Below are 18,260 nucleotides of genomic sequence, written 5' to 3' on the forward strand. Positions count from 1 at the left end.
GGCCGCCGACTGCGCGAGCCCAGTGGGCGACCGAGGGCCTGAAGAGCTGGGCGGGGGCCAGACCCGCGCCCGACAGCCGGCCCGCACTTACTGTCGCCGCCGCGTCGCCGCCGCCGCCTCTGCTTACCTCGGCCACTACGACGACTCGCGGCTCTGCTGGGCCGCAGGCCGGGCTCCGCCTCCAGGCGCCGCCCCGCCCACCACCGCCGGCGCTTCCCGGTTTGCAAACCTTCCTCCTTCCGGCGCTCCCTGCGCTGCTGCCCCACTTCACAGGTGGAGAGAGTGAGGCGCCGGGCCGCCAGGTGCCCTGCGCAGGCGGGCGTGGAGCGCTCCGTGAGCCGGCTCTCGGTGCTGCCGCAGCTGCTTCTCCACCGTGGAGCCCGACCCCATCATTTCCCAGAGCCCTGCTCCCCAGAACCCGGAAGAGCTCTCCACCTGCCCCCAGACTCCTGCAGTCTCACCCGCTCCTCCCTGATCCCCTGCTGTTCCCCGCACCCCACCCCCGCGCCGCCTGAGGGACCCTCCTGCGTGCCAACACCTTCCAGAGGCTCGTTGTCTGGCTGAAGCAGGGGCGTAGTTGGGCCGGCAGCACGCAGTCCTCAGGACCACCCCGGCCCCACGAGGCCCTCCCACCAGCCGCCAGACCTTCCTGTCTAAATTACAGGCCAAGGCAGCCACCTTTATCCTACCCTCTCTCTGCTGTGCCCCTGACATCCAACTGTCTCATTATTGTCACATGCCCTGAGGGGCCGGCGTCGCCTTGTGCCCCTATTACGGAGGGACCTGAGAAATCTGGGCTTGTGGGAACCCCAGATGGAGCTGGGATGTAACACCAGCTCTGTCTGGGTCTAAAACCCCTGCGAGATGCCCCTGACCCCACAGGGGTGAGCTGGTGCTGGCTGCTCTCGGGGCCGGGGGAGGTGGCAGCCTTGTTTCATGGTGAGGCTCACAGAACACTGTACTTCCTTCATTAAGCAGACCTACTCTGTGCCCTGCCCTGCAATGGGGTCCCATGATATTGTGTTAGAATCAGGAATATATATTTGCTCTGTTCCCTTGTTCTGGACTCGACTGTCTAAAACCCATAGAATTTGCTGAGTGATGGGGGTGATGGGAGAGCCTTTGTTGTTCATAACGAGCCCCTCTCAACCTTACCTGAATTTATGCTAATGAGGTGGGCTTGGTGGGCTCCAAATAGCTTCTGGATGAGGGCTGGTGGCACCAGAGGAGCCCACCCAGGGATTAGAGGCTTGGAACTTTCAGCTCCACGCCACCCCTCCAGGGAGGGAAGTGGGGCTGGAGATGACATAATCACCCATGACCAATGAGGTAATTAATCATTCCTACATGATGAACCTCCAGAAAAACCCCTAAATGATGGGGGTTCAGAGAGCTGCTGGGTTGGCAAACACATCCGCCTGCAGGGAGGGTGGCACACCCCAACTGCATGGGGACAGAAGCTCTGGACCTGGTACCCTGTTCATTTGTATCCTTTATAATAAACCAGTGATAGTAAGTTAACTGTTTTCCTGAGTGCTATAGGCCGTTCTAGCAAATTATTGAAAGTGAAGGGGATGTGTGGGAACCCTCGATTTTGTCACCAAGTTGGACAGCAGATTGGGCACCCTGGGTACCCCATACTTGTGACTGGAGTCTGAAGTGGGGGCAACCTTGTGGGACTGAGCCCTCAACCTGTGGGGTCTGAGGCTCCATGGAGTTGGTGTCAGAATTGAATTGAATTGTAGGACACCTAGCTGGTTTCCAGAGAGTTGGACAATTTGTTGTTGGTATGTATATCAGAAAAAAGAAACCCACCACATTTGTTGTCAGAAGTGTTGAGAGTAAAAACAGTGCAAAGACCCAAAGGTGCCAAGGGCTGGGGTCTTGCTTCGGAGGAACTTGTGCTCTCCCTGGGGGGACAGGCTGCCAAGGGCAGAGGATACAGGAAACCCTGCGGCTGCAGCCAACTCTGAGAGCAGACCGATTCCAGGACCAGGGAGGGGATGGGAACGGGTGGGCAAGTGGGCAGGCCCCAGTGATTGGTGGGATCCGCTCCCTTGGCCCGATGTTGTTGTGGGCTGGCTGTGGAGGCCTCTTCTGATAAGGCCTAGGAATGGAGTAGCAACACTTTGCTGCCTGGAGGGCCCTCTCTTCTGTGTCTGGGGTGGGGATGAGGCATAGAGGCATTGCAAGTGGGCAGATTTGATGCCTGCTTGCAGGCATTGCCAGAGCATGTCAGGGAAATATTTGTAAACAGTACACTGCTGCACAGCCACTGGGCATCCTCATTGTTCTGAAATGCACGTGAAGAAGAAAAAGAAGGGGGGAGAGAAAGGAGGAGGTGAGGGAGAAGAAGAAGAAGGAGAAGAAGGAGGGCCGGGGAAGAGAAGGGAGGGAGGAAGAAAGGAGAAGGAAGGAAGGAAAACTCAAAACATCCAAGGTGCTCTCCACTGGGTTGATACTTTACAACTCGGTGCTATGAGAAAGCATCCTGTCACTCCTAGGCTTGGAAATACCCTGCAAGTTCTGAGTGCTGTACAGAAGCCATCTCACTATTACAAAGGGACTTGCTCCTGGCCCCAGGGAGCTGGGATGCGATGCTATGGACTGGCTGGGGAGGCCACCTGGTGTGGTGGACAGAACTGGAGCCAGATGGCCGTGGGCTTGGATGCCGTTTAGGCATCCCTAGGAAGACAAGTCTGGGTTCCCTCCTCTGATCATCCCAACCTAACAGCCTTCTATGAGGCCCAGAGGGGGGCCCTGCAATTAGTAACAACTGCTCTCAAAAAGCTCTGGCTGCCCTCCCCCTCCCCCCAGCGACCATCTCCTTGAGCCTAACACACAACCCCGTGAGGTCGGTACTCTGGTTAGCCTCTTTTTACGTATGAAGAACCCGGGCTACTGAGAGGTTAGTACCTTGTTTGGAGTCACGCAGCTGATAAGCGACAGAGCCAAGATTCAAATCAACGCCTTTCTGCCTCCAGAACTCAGTCAGGGGTTCCATGAAAGGAGGTTGGGAGTGGGGACGGGGGAAGGCTCACATAAACTCCTCATTTCACCCAAAGCCTTAAAACCTGTAGGCGATTAAGCAATAAGAAGAGCCTGCGCAGCAGGAAGGCCACCGGGGGAGGCTGAGGCTTCATCAGGCTGGTGCTGCCATCTCGTGGCCTTTCCCCGTCACTGCCGTGCTCCCAGGCTGGGCTGGCTCCGTGCATTTCCTGCTTTCTAGGGTTTCCTGGGCCCCCAAGCAGGGCACGTGGCTCCTGAGAGATAAGGAATCGTCCATAACTGCTGCCCCATAACTCTCTGCTCCCACATCACTGGTTCAAGTCCTTACCACCTCTCTGGCTCAAACCACCTCTCCTCTGCTTTGCTCAACTGCTCCCTCTGGGGAATGTTCTGGACCTCCTGGAGGCTCCAGCCCCCAACCCCATCTGTCTCCCCTCCCTGCATTGGGCATTTTCCTTCCAGCCAGAGCCAGCTTAGATCCCATGGTCCGTCATTTCGGTAACATCTTGGCAATACCCTCAACTCCCATGCCCCTCGTCTCCCAGTGGCACTGCCGATCAAACCCCAGGTGAACCCACCTACACCTGAGCGGAAGAGCCTTGCTGGAGACAGTCTCCAGCAGGCCAGTGGCTCCACTCTAAATTCATGTCACCAACCTGGGATGGGCTTCCAGGATACCGACAGTCCCATGACACGTCTTCGTCCCTGCTCTCCGCAGGAAGGGTTGCCACCTTCCTTTTCCACTCACCTCAAACACCTGGACACACCCCATCCTGAGATGGCCTTGCCTCCTGCCTCCTACTTGGCAGAGAAAACAGAAGCCACCAGGGAGGACCTTCCTCATTTCTCAGCACCAAATATGCTCCCATCTGCTCCTGCTTTTCTATCTTTCCACTTACAACAGGAAAGTTGCCCTCTCTGTCCTGGGTCGGCTCCCCCTCCGGCTCCAGATCCCAACCCCCACCCTCCCACCAGCTCGGGAGCCTTTCAGGATCCATCGATCCTTCTCTTTCTTACACCTTCAACCTCACACTCCTTAATGCATTCTTTCCACTGTTTCTTTTGTTTTCTTGTTTGACGTTTTCTGATGCAAGTATAACCTACATATAGCCTAGTGTACAAATCATAAGTGTAGAGTTTATGAATGATTACACAATGGATGCATCCATGCCACCAGCACCCGGATTAAGAAATGGGACATTACTAGTGACACGAGCTGGAACCTGTGACCTTTGCAGTAGTGGATGGGGGAGAAATGGCTCCAGGGTGGACCATGAGAGCTGTTTTCAAATATTTGATAAGCTTTCAGGGACTAGAAGCCTTAGACTTATTCCTGTTGGTTCCTAAAATCAGCCCCTACAGTGAAAACAAGTAAGCACTCAAATGTCAGCTGTTATTATTACTGTTCATAAGTGATGAGTTCCCTAACTCTGCAAGTATTCAAGCAGAGATTGGTCAAGCCCATGTGTGGGCCATTGTGAAGGGAATTCGGCATCAGGTGAGGGTGGATTAGATAATGGCCAAGGACCCCCACCTCTGCCATCCTAGAAGTCTGTAAAACGGATCCCAACAAGCCCCTGCAGTTCTCAGGGGCTGCCCTGCCCAGTGTAACCCCCTTGGGTTATCACAGCATTTACCGGTGTGAGCGCAGGGCATCTGTCCCTGAGCTCCTGGTCATAGGGGAATCGCTGGGACCCGAGGGCTGGCAGCTTAGCCCTGCCCTGGGTTTCATCAGGCAGAGGAGAGGTTCCTGGGAAAAGGACGAGCCGAGGCTGCCATCCCATGGAGGGATGCAGGAGGGGGGCTGGGGCAGGTCCCACTGTCCTTCTGATGCAGCTCGGGGAAAGCAACGCCCAGACAGGGGCCTCTTGGCAGGCTGCAGAGAGGGCCAGGGGCTCGGGACCCTGTCCCAGGCAGCAGAGCCCTGAACCAGAGCAGTTCTGAGCCTGACCCTCCTCTGCTTCAAAACCCCTCCACAGCTCCCACTACCTAGCAGGTCACAGACTGGGTGGGCCTTGTTTGGCCTACCCAGTATTTAAAGAAATTTGAGCCCAAAATTACAAATGGAGTGATTTCCCATACAAATCCTAATCCTGGTTTCTGGTTTCTAAGAGCAGGAGCTTGGAGCAGCCCTGGGTACTCACTCCTGCCTGGCAGCCACTGTTTGAGCCAGTAGTGAGGGCCTCCCTTTCGGGTGGGCTGTGGGGTCTCGGGTGAGCCACAGTCGCCACTTTCCCCTATCACCTCCCTGTTGCGCTGAGGCCAAATGAGAGAGGCCATTTAACAGAACACTTACCCTCCTGTTTCCTTGAGACCCGTCTGCTAACAACAGTGGAAAGTGGGCAGTATAGGCTGAGACAGCCTGTGTTTCAAGAAACAGCCGAGAGGGCACACCTCTTCGTGAAGTGTTAATAAGGCTGCTTCTCTTGTTCATGTGACCGAGCAGCATGGATCCTGCAGACGTTTCTTTTTGACCCCTGGCCTCAGGGAGCAGATCCGTGGGTGAACCTCGAGTGGGTGGCCTTCTGGGGAGCCATGCCCCTGTGGCAGGTGGGTCAGCACAGCCCCTCTGTCCTTCCCAGACTGACCCTGCCCCTTCTCTGACTCCAGGAGCCCTTTGCTCCACTATGGGCTTTCTCACCTCCGTACTTGTCATCACGCCATTCCTGCCACCTGGCGGTCCCTTGGATCCAGCACTCCTCCCCATCTCCACCTGCCTAGATTCCACACCTTTCAAGGCGGGCCGGTGGGGGGACCCCTCCCTTCCTCGAGCTCCCTCGTGCTCCGCTGGTGTCCCTCTCAGGCTGGCTGCTGCTCGGCCCTGGTGTACCCACTGCGAGAGTTCACTTTTTATTCTGCCGGGCGGCTTGAGGGCTGCGTCCAGGTCTGATTCACTTCCCGCTGCACTCCCTGTGCTGTGCAGGTCTATGGATTAGATCAATAAATATTGACTGAATTTCCAGTTATCCAGACCCTCTCCTTGAGGAAGCTTCTTAGGCCGAGGAACTGGAATGGACAGATTCAAATCCCCCACAGGGAGGCCTGGGCTGGGCCAGCCCCTCGGGGGCTGCTGGAATAGCGCAGACTTGCTGGTGCCACCCCTGTCCCTGCACCCACCCCCCCATCTCCCAGGTTAGGGTCATTAAGAGGACACCAGCACACACCCCTCACACTCAAACACGCACCCAAATAGGGCCCTGAGGCCACTTCGGCACCTCTGGCAGACAGCAGCCTTCATATCTGGCCCGCCAGCTGCTGAAAGGACAATAGCATCTTCTCTTTGTAAGAAGTTTCATGAAAGAAAATTGCTGCTGACTTTTGCCTAAAAGCATCTTCCACAAAACGCATAATTGCAAAACTGTCTGAGGGAAACCAGCCCCAGCATTCTAAAACATCTTAGTTCCAGAAAGTCTTTGTGGACCCCAGGCTTAGTTGGAGCCTCTCTGAGCTTCCGTGGTCCCCTTGCCCATTGGTTTCCCCGTCTCCCCCTAGGCCGTGGCTCCGAGAGCAGTGTGTGCTGCCTGGACCTGGCACCCAGCAGTGACGGGCACTGTGCCGAGTGAGATGGGCAGCAGCGTGGGGGCCGCTCCCTGCCCCACCAGTTTGTGTTTTGAAATATCAGGGCCTGGTGGTTCCTAATCTCAAGCGCCTCCTGGCCCTGCAATGTTGATCCAGGGCAGGGATTATGGTTAGAAACGGCAACCTGTTGAGAACAGTCCTTAAGCTCTCCAAGAGCCCAGTTCAGAGAAGGCCAGGGCCTTGGTGTGAGACGCTTGTACCTGGTGCAGGCGACAGCTTGCTTGAGGGCAGCTTTTCTGACGAAGTGACGAGGGAGGAGGTCGGGAGGGTGAAAGACATCCCGCTGTTGGGAGCAGGGAGTTGTTGGCTGAGGCAGTGAATGGGGGTGCAAGGGGAAGTCAAGGGGGAGGCGTGGAGAACAGGCAGCGCAGCCCCCAGTGGCCTGTAGAGGGCGCTAGCAGGGCCTTCGTGAAAGATGAGGTTGGAGTTCCGAGATGGATGGGTGGAGCCTTAGCAACAAAAATGAATCTGCCTTAACAACAGCAAGGGAGAGAAAAGTTAGGGACCTCCTTGGAGACATCATTAAGGGAGGCTGCTATCCAGCGGGGAAAGATGGTGTCAACAAAATGAGTATCTGAGCAGTTATTGGAAAAATAAAACTCTTTCATGTTTATACCTTAAGGGCTTGAGACTCCTGAATCAAACCCATTCTATTTAAATATTTACACGAACAAATGTATGTTTGTATATGCATAGATCTTCCTGAGGCAATATATAAGCAAAGTAGCAATTGCGTCCATGGGGGAGGACTGGGGACCGGGGAGGGCGGGAGGGGAGGGGGTGAGACAGGAGGAAGAGGATCTACTTTTCCCCTATTGTTTTGTACTTAAATTTTTAAACCATAAGCATGATCACATTTTGAATTAAAATGGGCAAAATTTCGAAAATTTGCTATACGGCAGTGGATGAGGTCTTCCTGAGTCTGATATCTCAAGGCGTTGGCTGGGGTTGGAATGGAGTTTTTCTCCTTCTGGCCCCTAGTGGAGGAAGGGGCAGCCCGTGGCCCGTCCACACCCAGCAACCCTTCAGGGGCAACAGCGGGTGGCCTGAAGATTGCAGGCTGTGCCAGGCTGGCTGGCATGTGTGGCAGCCTTGTCACCCCACTGCTCTGCTCTAGGAAATCTCACTGGGCAGCTACCCGGTCACAGGGGTGGAACTAGCCCATCTTCTGCCTGCTCCTGGTTTTCCATCATCCACCCTGGGACAGTGACAGAGGAGGGTCCAACGCATGGGGCTGTCACACCCCTGCCTAGAACGAGGAGCCCCAGCCTCAAATTACAGCACTACAGCAGCCAGAGAAAACTTACAGAGCAGCAGGTCGAAGGCCTCCATTTTATGGATTGGGGAAACTGAGGCTTGGCAAAGGATAGTGACCCCCACAGCATCAGGACTAGAGCCCAGGTCTCCTGCTTCCCAGGCTGGAACTCTTTGCACCCCACCAAGGAGCAGGTGGCAAACAAGGCCCTCCTGCTTAGGTGGTGGGCAGAGGGTGAGGAGTTTTAAATGGGTACCCTTGACTCCTGGGGGTACCCTAGATAATCTACCTGCCTATGGGGGCTACCTGTACGAAATAACTTCCCTCAACCTGACCTTGCCCACCCCCTCCCTGGGCTGCTGCCCCACCTCAGGCTATTACCCCTTTCCTTTCCTACATACAGACACACACACACACACACACACACACACACACACACACACACACACACACACACACTCATGAAATGTGATGGCTCCAGGTACTCTGGGTCCCCAGAAAATGATGACGATCTTAGTGGTGGGTCTGTGTGCATGTATGTGTATGTGCCTTGCCTCCCCCACCTCCCCCACTAGGCCATAAACTTGCAGAGGACCCAGCCCACAGGTGCTCCCTACCCACAGTGGGACAGCCAGGCCATCCTTGGCATACACCCTAGAGCCACAGGTCCCTGGAAGTCAGAGCTGGCAGGGCCCTTCAGGGCATGAAAAGTTTAGAAAAGGATCCCATAATAGATAACTAATAAGGACCTACTGAATAGCTCAGGGAATTCTACTCAATAATCTGTAATGGCCTATATGGTAAAGAATCTAAAAAAGAGTGGATATATGTATATGTATAACTGATTCACTTTGCTGGACACCTGAAACTAACACAACATTGTAAATCAACTATACTCCAATAAAAATTTTAAAAATAAAAAAGGGTCCCATGGCCAAATACATGTGAGACGCCCTGGATTATGAGACCAGCTTCTTCACGCAGGTCTTCTCAGAGCCTTTAATGTGCTGTGACTCTCTACTAAGAAGCCAGAGGGTGCTCTTACCCCAAACTTTAGAGATCACAAAATTTACCCACAGAGCAGGCAATGAATGCTGGACAAGGCTGGAACCAGACTCAACTCACACAGGGAGACCTGAGGTCTACAGGGTAGAGGGGACCAGGGCCACTGCCAGCCGTATGACACCTTTGTGCAAATTAGAAAAAAAAAATCCCCTCAAAACATTTCCAGGACTTGCCTGGTGGCTCAGTGGTTAAGAATCCACCTGCCAATGCAAGGGACATGGGTTTGAGCCCTGGTCCGGGAAGATCCCACATGCTGTAGAACAACTAAGCCCGAGTGCCACAACTACTGAGCCTGTGCTCTAGAGCTCATGAGCCACAACTACTGAACCTGTGTGCTACAACTACTGAAGCCTGCATGCCTAGAGCCCGTGTTCTGCAACAAGAGAATCCACCACAAGGAGAAGCCCGCACACCGCAACAAAGAGTAGCCCCCGCTCACTGCAACTAGAGAAAGCCCATGGGCAGCAATGAAGACCCAATGCAGCCAAAAATAAATAAATAAATAAAGACATTTCCATCTATAGGAAAATTAAAACCAATGTGTTGATGTTATTAGAACAAGACCTTTTACTGCCATCTGCTGGAAATATCTCATAGTAAATACATAAATGTACAATCTCTGTAGGAATAGCACCACCCTCCCCCTTAGATATGGCATTCTTGTCCAGTGATTAAGCCCAACCATGCAAGACAGCCTTGGGTCTAAAGTCACACAATCCCAGCCCTCCCATCATTCCCTTTCTGCTGGCATGATTCTCTTATGTCTCAGGTGAGTGCTCTCAACTGACCTCAGCCTCAGCCCCAGCTGGGAAACACCCTTCTGAACTTCTCAGAAGCAGACAGGGACGCTGAGGGCTTCACATCTGTTGTTCCTCCCACCCATCACCTAGCCCATGACAGGCTCAAATGACTGACTCCTGAACACGTCCCATGAATGCTTACACACTGAGAGCACTGGCTGAGGAGCAGGGACTGGGATCCAGAGGTAGCATGGGCTCTGACCTGCTGTGTGACCATGGGGAAGTTCTTATCCCTCTCTGGGCCAGTTTTCCCTTCTGTAAAATTAGGCAGTTGAACTTGATCATTTCCAGGAGCTCAGAGAGCTCTGGCAATGACCTCCTGGCCGCTAACTTGTGGAATTTTGAGAAAAGCAGGAAGGTCATTCCCAATTGCTGACAGAAAAACATTCAAGAAGACAGCTGATGGGAGTTCCCTGGCAGTCCAGTGGGTAAGACTTCGCCTACCAATGCAGTGGGTGCGGGTTCAATTCCCGGTCAGGGAGCTAAGAGCCCACATGCCTCAAGGCCAAAAAACCAAAACATAAAACAGAAGCAATATTGCAACAAATTCAATAAAGACTTTAAAAATTTTCCAAACCACTAAATAGACATTTCTCCAAAGATATACAGATTGCCAACAAACACATGAGAGGATGTTCAACATCACTAATCATTAGAGAAATGCAAATCAAAACCACAATGGGAAAGGAAATAGTCAATCAAGTCCAGGAAGCGCAGAGAGTCCCATACAGGATAAACCCAAAGAGAAACACTCCAAAACACATATTAATCAAACTATCAAAAATTAAATACAGGGCTTCCCTGGTGGTGCAGTGGTTGAGAGTCTGCCTGCCGATGCAGGGGACACGGGTTCATGCCCTGGTCCGGGAAGATCCCACATGCCGCGGAGCGGCTGGGCCCATGAGCCATGGCCGCTGAGCCTGCGCGTCTGGAGCCTGTGCTCCGCAATGGGAGAGGCCACAACAGTGAGAGGCCTGCGTACTGCAAAAAAAAAAAAATTAAATACAAAGAAAAAATATTAAAAGCAGCAAGGGAAAAGCAACAAATAACATACAAAGAAATTCCCGTAAGGTTAACAGCTGATCTTTCAGCAGAAACTCTGCAAGCCAGAAGCGAGTGGCAGGACATATTTAAAGTGATGAAAGGGAAAGACCTACAACGAAGTTTACTCTACCCAGCAAGGATCTCATTCAGATTTGACAGAGAAATTAAAACCTTTACAGACAAGCAAAAGTTAAGAGAATTCAGTAACACCAAACCAACTTTACAACAAATGCTAAAGGAACTTCTCTAGGCAGGAAACACAAGAGAAGGAAAAGACCTACAAAAACAAACCCAAAACAATTAAGAAAATGGTAATAGGAACATACACATCAATAATTACCTTAAATGTAAATGGATTAAATGCTCCCACCAAAAGACATAGACTGGCTGAATGGATACAAAAACAAGACTCATATATATGTTGTCTACAAGAGACCCACTTCAGACCTAGGGACACATATAGACTGAAAGTAAGGAGATGGAAAAAGATATTCCATGCAAATGGAAATCAAAAGAAAGCTGGAGTTGCAATTCTCATATCAGACAAAATAGACTTTAAAGTAAAGACTATTACAGGAGACAAAGAAGGACACTACATAATGATCAAGGGATCAATCCAAGAAGAAGATATAACAATTGTAAATATTTATGTACCCAACATAGGAGCACCTCAATACATAAGGCAAAGGCTAACAGCCATAAAAGGGGAAATCGACAGTAACACAATCATAGTAGGGGACTTTAACACCCCACTTACACAAATGGACAGACCATCCAAAATGAAAATAAATAAGGAAACACAAGCTTTAAATGATACATTAAACAAGATGGACTTAATTGATATTTATAGGACATTCCATCCAAAAACAACAGAATACACTTTCTTCTCAAGTGCTCATGGAACATTCTCTATGATAGACCATATCTTGGGTCACAAGCCAAGTCTTGGTAAATTTAAGAAAATTGAAATTGTATCAAATATCTTTTCTGATCACATGCTATGAGACTAGATATCAATTACAGGAAAAAATCTGTAAAAAATACAAACACAGGGAGGCTAAACAATACACTACTAAATAACCCAAGAGATCACTGAAGAAATCAAAGAGGAAATCAAAAAATACCTAGAAGCAAATGACAATGAAAACACGACAACCCAAAACCTATGGGATGCAGCAAAAGCAGTTCTAAGAGGGAAGTTTATAGCAATACAATCCTACTTCAAGAAACAAGAAGTATCTCAAATAAACAACCTAACCTTACACCTAAAGCAATTAGAGAAAGAAGAACAAGAAAAACCCAAAGTTAGCAGAAGGAAAGAAATCATAAAGATCAGATCAGAAATAAATGAAAAAGAAATGATGGAAACAACAGCAAAGATCAATGAAACTAACAGCTGGTTCTTTGAGAAGATAAACAAAATTGATAAACCATTAGCCAGACTCATCAAGAAAAAGAGGGAGAAGACTCAAAATCAACAGAATTAGAAATGAAAAAGGAGAAGTAACAACTGACACTGCAGAAATACAAAGGATCATGAGAGATTACTACAAACAACTATATGCCAATAAAATGGATAACCTGGAAGAAATCGACAAATTCTTAAAAAAGCACACCCTTCCAAGACTGAACCAGGAAGAAATAGAAAATATAAACAGACAAATCACAAGCACTGAAATTGAAAATGTGATTAAAAATCTTCCAACAAACAAAAGGCCAGGACCAGATGGCTTCACAGGTGAATTCTATCAAACATTTAGAGAAGAGCTAACACCTATCCTCCTCAAACTCTTCCAAATATAGCAGAGGGAGGAACACTCCCAAATTCATTCTATGAGGCCACCATCACCCTGATACCCAAGCCAGACAAAGATGTCACAAAAAAATAAAACTACAGGCCAATGTCACTGATGAACATAGATGCAAAAATTCTCAACAAAATACTAGCAAACAGAATCCAACAGCACATTAAAAGGATCATACACCATGGTCAAGTGGGGTTTATCCCCAGAATGCAAGGATTCTTCAATTACGCAAATCAATCAATGTGATACACCATATTAACAAATTGAAGGATAAAAACCATATGATGCAGAAAAAGCTTTCAACAAAATTCAACACTGATTTATGACAAAAACCCTCCAGAAAGTAGGCATAGAGGGAACTTGCCTCAACATAATAAAGGCCATATATGACAAACCACAGCCAACATCATTCTCACTGGTGAAAAACTGTAACCATTTTCTCTAAGATCAGGAACAAGACAAGGTTGCCCACTCTCACCACTATTATTCAACATAGTTTTGGAAGTTTTAGCCACAGCAATCAGAGAGAAAAAGAAATAAAAGGAATCCAAATCAGAAAAGAAGTAAAACTGTCACTGTTTGCAGATGACATGATACTATACATAGAGAATCCTAAAGATGCTACCAGGAAACTACTAGAACTAATCAATGAAGTTGGTAAGGTTGCAGGATACAAAATTAAAGCATAGAAATCTCTTGCATTCCTATACACTAATGATGAAAAATCTGAAAGAGAAATTAAGGAAACACTCCCGTTTACCACAGCAACAAAAAGAATAAAATACCTAGGAATAAACCTACCTAAGGAGAAAAAGACCTGTATGCAGAAAACTATGAGACACTGCTGAAAGAAATTAAAGATGATACAAACAGATGGAGAGATATACCATGTTCTTGGATTGGAAGAATCAACACTGTGAAAATGACTATACTCCAAAGCAATCTACAGATTCAATACAATCCCTATCAAACTACCAATGGCATTTTTCACAGAACTAGAACAAAAAATTTCACAATTTATATGGAAACACAAAAGACCCTGAATAGCTAAAGCAATTTTGAGAAAGAAAAATGGAGCTGGAGGAATCAGGCTCCCTGAATTCAGACTATACTACAAAGCTACAGTAATCAAGACAGTATGGTACTGGCACAAAAACAGAAATATAGATTAATGGAACAGGACAGAAAGCCCAGAGATAAACCCATGCACGTATGGTCACCTTATCTTTGATAAAGTAGGCAAGAATATACAATGGAGAAAAGACAGCCTCTTCAATAAGTGGTGCTGGGAAAACTGGACAGCTACAGGTAAAAGAATGAAATTAGAACACTCCCTAACACCATACACAAAAATAAACTCAAAATGGATTAAAGACCTAAATGTAAGGCCAGACACTATAAGACTCCTACAGGAAAACACAGGCAGAACACTTTATGACATATATCACAGCAAGATTCTTTTTGACCCACCTCCTAGAGAAATGGAAATAAAAACAAAAATAAACAAATGGGACCTAATGAAACTTAAAAGCTTTTGTACAGCAAAGGAAACCATAAACAAGATGAAAAGACAACCCTCAGAATGGGAGAAAATATTTGCAAATGAAGCACCTGACAAAGGATTAATCTCCAAAATGTACAAGCAGCTCATGCAGCTTAATATCCAGAAAACAAACAACCCAATCCAGAAATGGGCAGAAGACCTAAACAGACATTTCTCCAAAGAAGATATACAGATTGCCAACAAACACATGAAAGGATGTTCAACATCACTAATCATTAGAGAAATGCAAATCAAAACTACAATGAGGTATCACCTCACATGGGACAGAATGGCCATCATCAAAAAATCTACAAACAATAAATGCTGGAGAGTGTGTAGAGTAAAGGGAACACTCTTGCCCTGTTGGTGGGAAGTTAAATTGATGCAGCCACTAGGGAGAACAGTATGGAGTTTCCTTAAAAAACTAAAAATAGAACTACCATAGACCCAGCAATCCCACTACTGGGCTTATACTCTTAGAAAACCATAATTCAAAAAGATTCATGTGGGACTTCCCTGGTGGTGCAGTGGTTAAGAATCCGCCTCCCAATGCAGAGGACACGGGCCTGAGCCCTGGTCCGGGAGGATCCTACATGCTGCAGAGCAACTAGGCCCGTGCGCCACAGCTCCTGATCCTGTGCTCTGGAGCCCATGAGCTGCAACTACTGAGCCCACGTGCTGCAACTGCTGAGGCCCGTGTGCCTAGAGCCCGCACTCTGCAACAGGAGAGGCCACCGCAGTGAAAAGCCCGCTCACTGCAGCAAAGAGTGGCCCCCACTCGCTGCAACCAGAGAGGGCCCGTGCACAGCAATGAAGACCCAACGCAGCCAAAAATAAATAAATAAATAAATAAATAAATAAATAAATAAATTTATTTTTAAAAAAGAGTAATGTACCACAATGTTCATTGCAGCTCTATTTAAAATAGCCAGAAAAATAAATAAATAAATAAAATAAAATAGCCAGGACATGGAAGCAACCTAAGTGTCCATCAACAGATGAATGGATAAAGAAGATGTGGCACATATATACAATGGAATATTACTCAGCCATAAAAAGAAACAAAATTGAGTTATTTGTAGTGAGGTGGATGGACCTAGAGACTGTCATACAGAGTGAAGTAAGTCAGAAAGAGAAAGACAAATACCGTATGCTAACACATATATATGGAATGTAAAAAAAAAAAAAAAAGGTTCTGAAGAACCTAGGGGCAGGACAGGAATAAAGACACAGACATAGAGAATGGATTTGAGGACACGGGGAGGGGGAAGGGTAAGCTGGGACGAAGTGAGAGAGTGGCATGGACATATATACACTACCAAATGTAAAACAGATAGCTAGTGGGAAGCAGCCACATAGCACAGGGGGATCAGCTCAGTGCTTTGTGACCACCTTGGGGGGTGGGATAGGGAGGGTGGGAGGGAGGAAAACACAAGAGGGAGGAGAAATGGGGATGTATATATACATATAGCTGATTCTCTTTGTTATACAGCATCAACTAACACAACATTGTAAAGCAATTATACTTCAATAAAGACATTAAAAAAAAAAGTCCATCCATACCAAAAAAATCTAAAAAAAAAGAAAAAAGACAGAATACAACCTGAATTTTTTATTAGACTAGGAAATATAATTTATTTCATAAAAATTAATTTTGTTACAATAGGAATGCTAAATGTTATTTACAGGTTGTAGTTTACAGAATAAACAGAGGTGGGATTGGGGCCATCCCTGCAGCCCTGCAGCCCCGAGCATAGAACCATGTCCATGGCCCAGGCGAGTGGTCCAGCCCCTGGCCCACAGGCTCTTGGTCACCTCTCCTCAGAGGGCCTGCTAAGGGACCTGGCTCAGCTGCCTGGTTGCTGGGGAAAAGGGACCAGAGGGTCCTGGATCTTCCAGGAGTGGGGAGGGTCCCTCTGGAGCCCAGGGCACCGCGAGGGAAGGCCGAGGGAGAGGCACATAGAAGATACACCGACTGACCCTGTGGACTCAGAGAGGGCAAAACCAGGCACACCAATCTCCAGATGGCCCAGCCTGGACGCGAGGAGGGCACACATGGACACACAGGTGGGGTCACGTTCCCGGAGAGGCACGCTAATGTGCCCGCGGATAAAAGCCCCCACACACACGCACACACGCGCAAACACACCACAGAGATGAGAGAGACGTCAACAGCGCGAGGGCCCTGCATTCCTGCAGTGGCACTTAATCTGCGGTTCTCAAGGTACTCGGCTGTGTGGGGCTGCCTCTCAGGCTCGAATAAGCGGAGGAACGTCCATCGCACCCTGAGGCGGGCAGTCTGCAGACACAGTCACAGTAGCCGTGGCAGATTGATGGAGCCAGCAAATCCTTTCCAGGCTTTTCTTATAAAGCTGGACAGTTTGAACCCTCCCAGGAGGCTTCAGCCAATTGGTTCCGTGCTCCAGGCCCTGGTACACAATTTCTGGGAATCCGATTAGAAATGGCACCTGGGGGCTGGCCCGGCCTCACCCACCAAGAGCTCCCGTCCTGGGCACTGAGGAAGCAGCTCGCTTCTGAGGGTGGGGCACGGAGGCGGGACATGGCAGACCACCGTCAACTTCTACCCACTAGCGTTCCCATCAGGAGACTAGAGTGACGTATCAGAGCCCCAAAGTCCTCAGACAGCAGCCGTGGGGCCTTGGTAGAAAAAGGAACAGAGGCCCCAAGAAGGCAGTCATATGCCTGAAGTCACACAGAGGTTTAATGGCAAAGCTGGAGCTTGAACGCTGACTCCAGGCTGCCCTCAAGCTACCACACAGGCCCGCACAGCTCAGACTAGGAGCGAGCCGGGACGCTGAGCCTGTAGTGGACAGGCACCTTCGGCAGGGAAGGCTCACTGCCTTTGTCTGAGGCAACGTCCACACAGGCACTGGGGTATGAAGAGCCATGGTCTCAGCCTCAGGGGCCCAAGCCCCATGCAGGCCTGGCCCCTTCAGCAGCCCTGATAAAAAGGAACCCTCTCTCTCAAACCCAGCAGGCCCTTGACTGCCCACAGCCAACCCATTGCCCGGGGGGCTGGTGGGTGGTAAGAATCCCACTATCCCCATAAGCTCCCTGGTGCATGGAGGAAAGCCAGGCTGGGGACATTGGTTGGGACTACAGCCCCCAAACCTGCCTTCCTCCCAGGACACCAGACCTTTAAAGGCCAGGATGCTCATGGACCTGCTGGGGCAAGCCCTGGGGTCATAAAGGCCAGGATGCTCATGGACCTGCTGGGGCAAAGCCCTGGGGTCAATGCCCAGAGGTGGCACTTGCTTCGGCTCGGGTGCCAAGGAGGAGAAGCCTTTGATGTGGCCTCTGTGCCAGCTCAAGATTCTGGTTCCAGCCATCACCAGATGGGCAAAAAGGGACCCTGATGGCCCCTTGGAACATCCTGGAACAGGCTGGAGAGGGGGTGCCAGGCCCTCCACCCTGGCAATGCTGCCTGTCCAAGCTTCCTTCAGACTCTGTCAGACTGTGGAGGGAGGGTGACAGGGGGTGCCTGTGGAGATCAGAGCTGGGAAAATAGCCCTCCACCCTGCCTCCTCCACTCCGGGCCAGTGTGTAAAGCACAGCCGAGCAGCCACCTCCCAGCCTCCCACGCCACCCGCAGGGACGGCTGCTAACACGTTCCTCAAAGCCACACTGACCCCAGAAGCTCAGGCTTCTGCAGCTAGAGAGGCCCTCTTATCCACCCCTTCTGTTTTACAGAAGTAACCAAGCCTGGGAAAGGGCAGATCCCGGGCATTAAGAGAACACCCACCTGCTCCAGCCCACCTGGTCCAGAGGCTGCTGGGTGGGCGTGTCCTGGCTGGCCCCACCCTGGGATGCGGGAGAGAGATGTGTCCTGTCCATGGGGGATTCTCATCCCTGACTTCTCTCTCTCTGTTAGGGTCCCGCTTCTGGGCCATGGCCCCTCTCCAGAAGCCACCAGACCACAGTACAGGAAATTCTCCCTGGCTGACAGCTGGGCTGGCCCGCCCACACTTTCCATCCCAGGGCCTCTTCATCTGGATTCCTGGGAGCCCAGATGAGACTTGGAGCACCTGCCTGGGGCTGTGAGAGGGAGGCAGGACCCCACCCCAAGCCAGACCTCAGGGCTCCTTGGCTTTACTGATTCAGCATCTGCTTAAGATTTTAGGAAGAAACATGGGACCACA

The sequence above is a fragment of the Leucopleurus acutus genome, assembly GCF_964270905.1.
Source record: "Leucopleurus acutus genome assembly, chromosome: 14".
NCBI classification, from domain to species: Eukaryota; Metazoa; Chordata; class Mammalia; order Artiodactyla; family Delphinidae; genus Leucopleurus; species Leucopleurus acutus.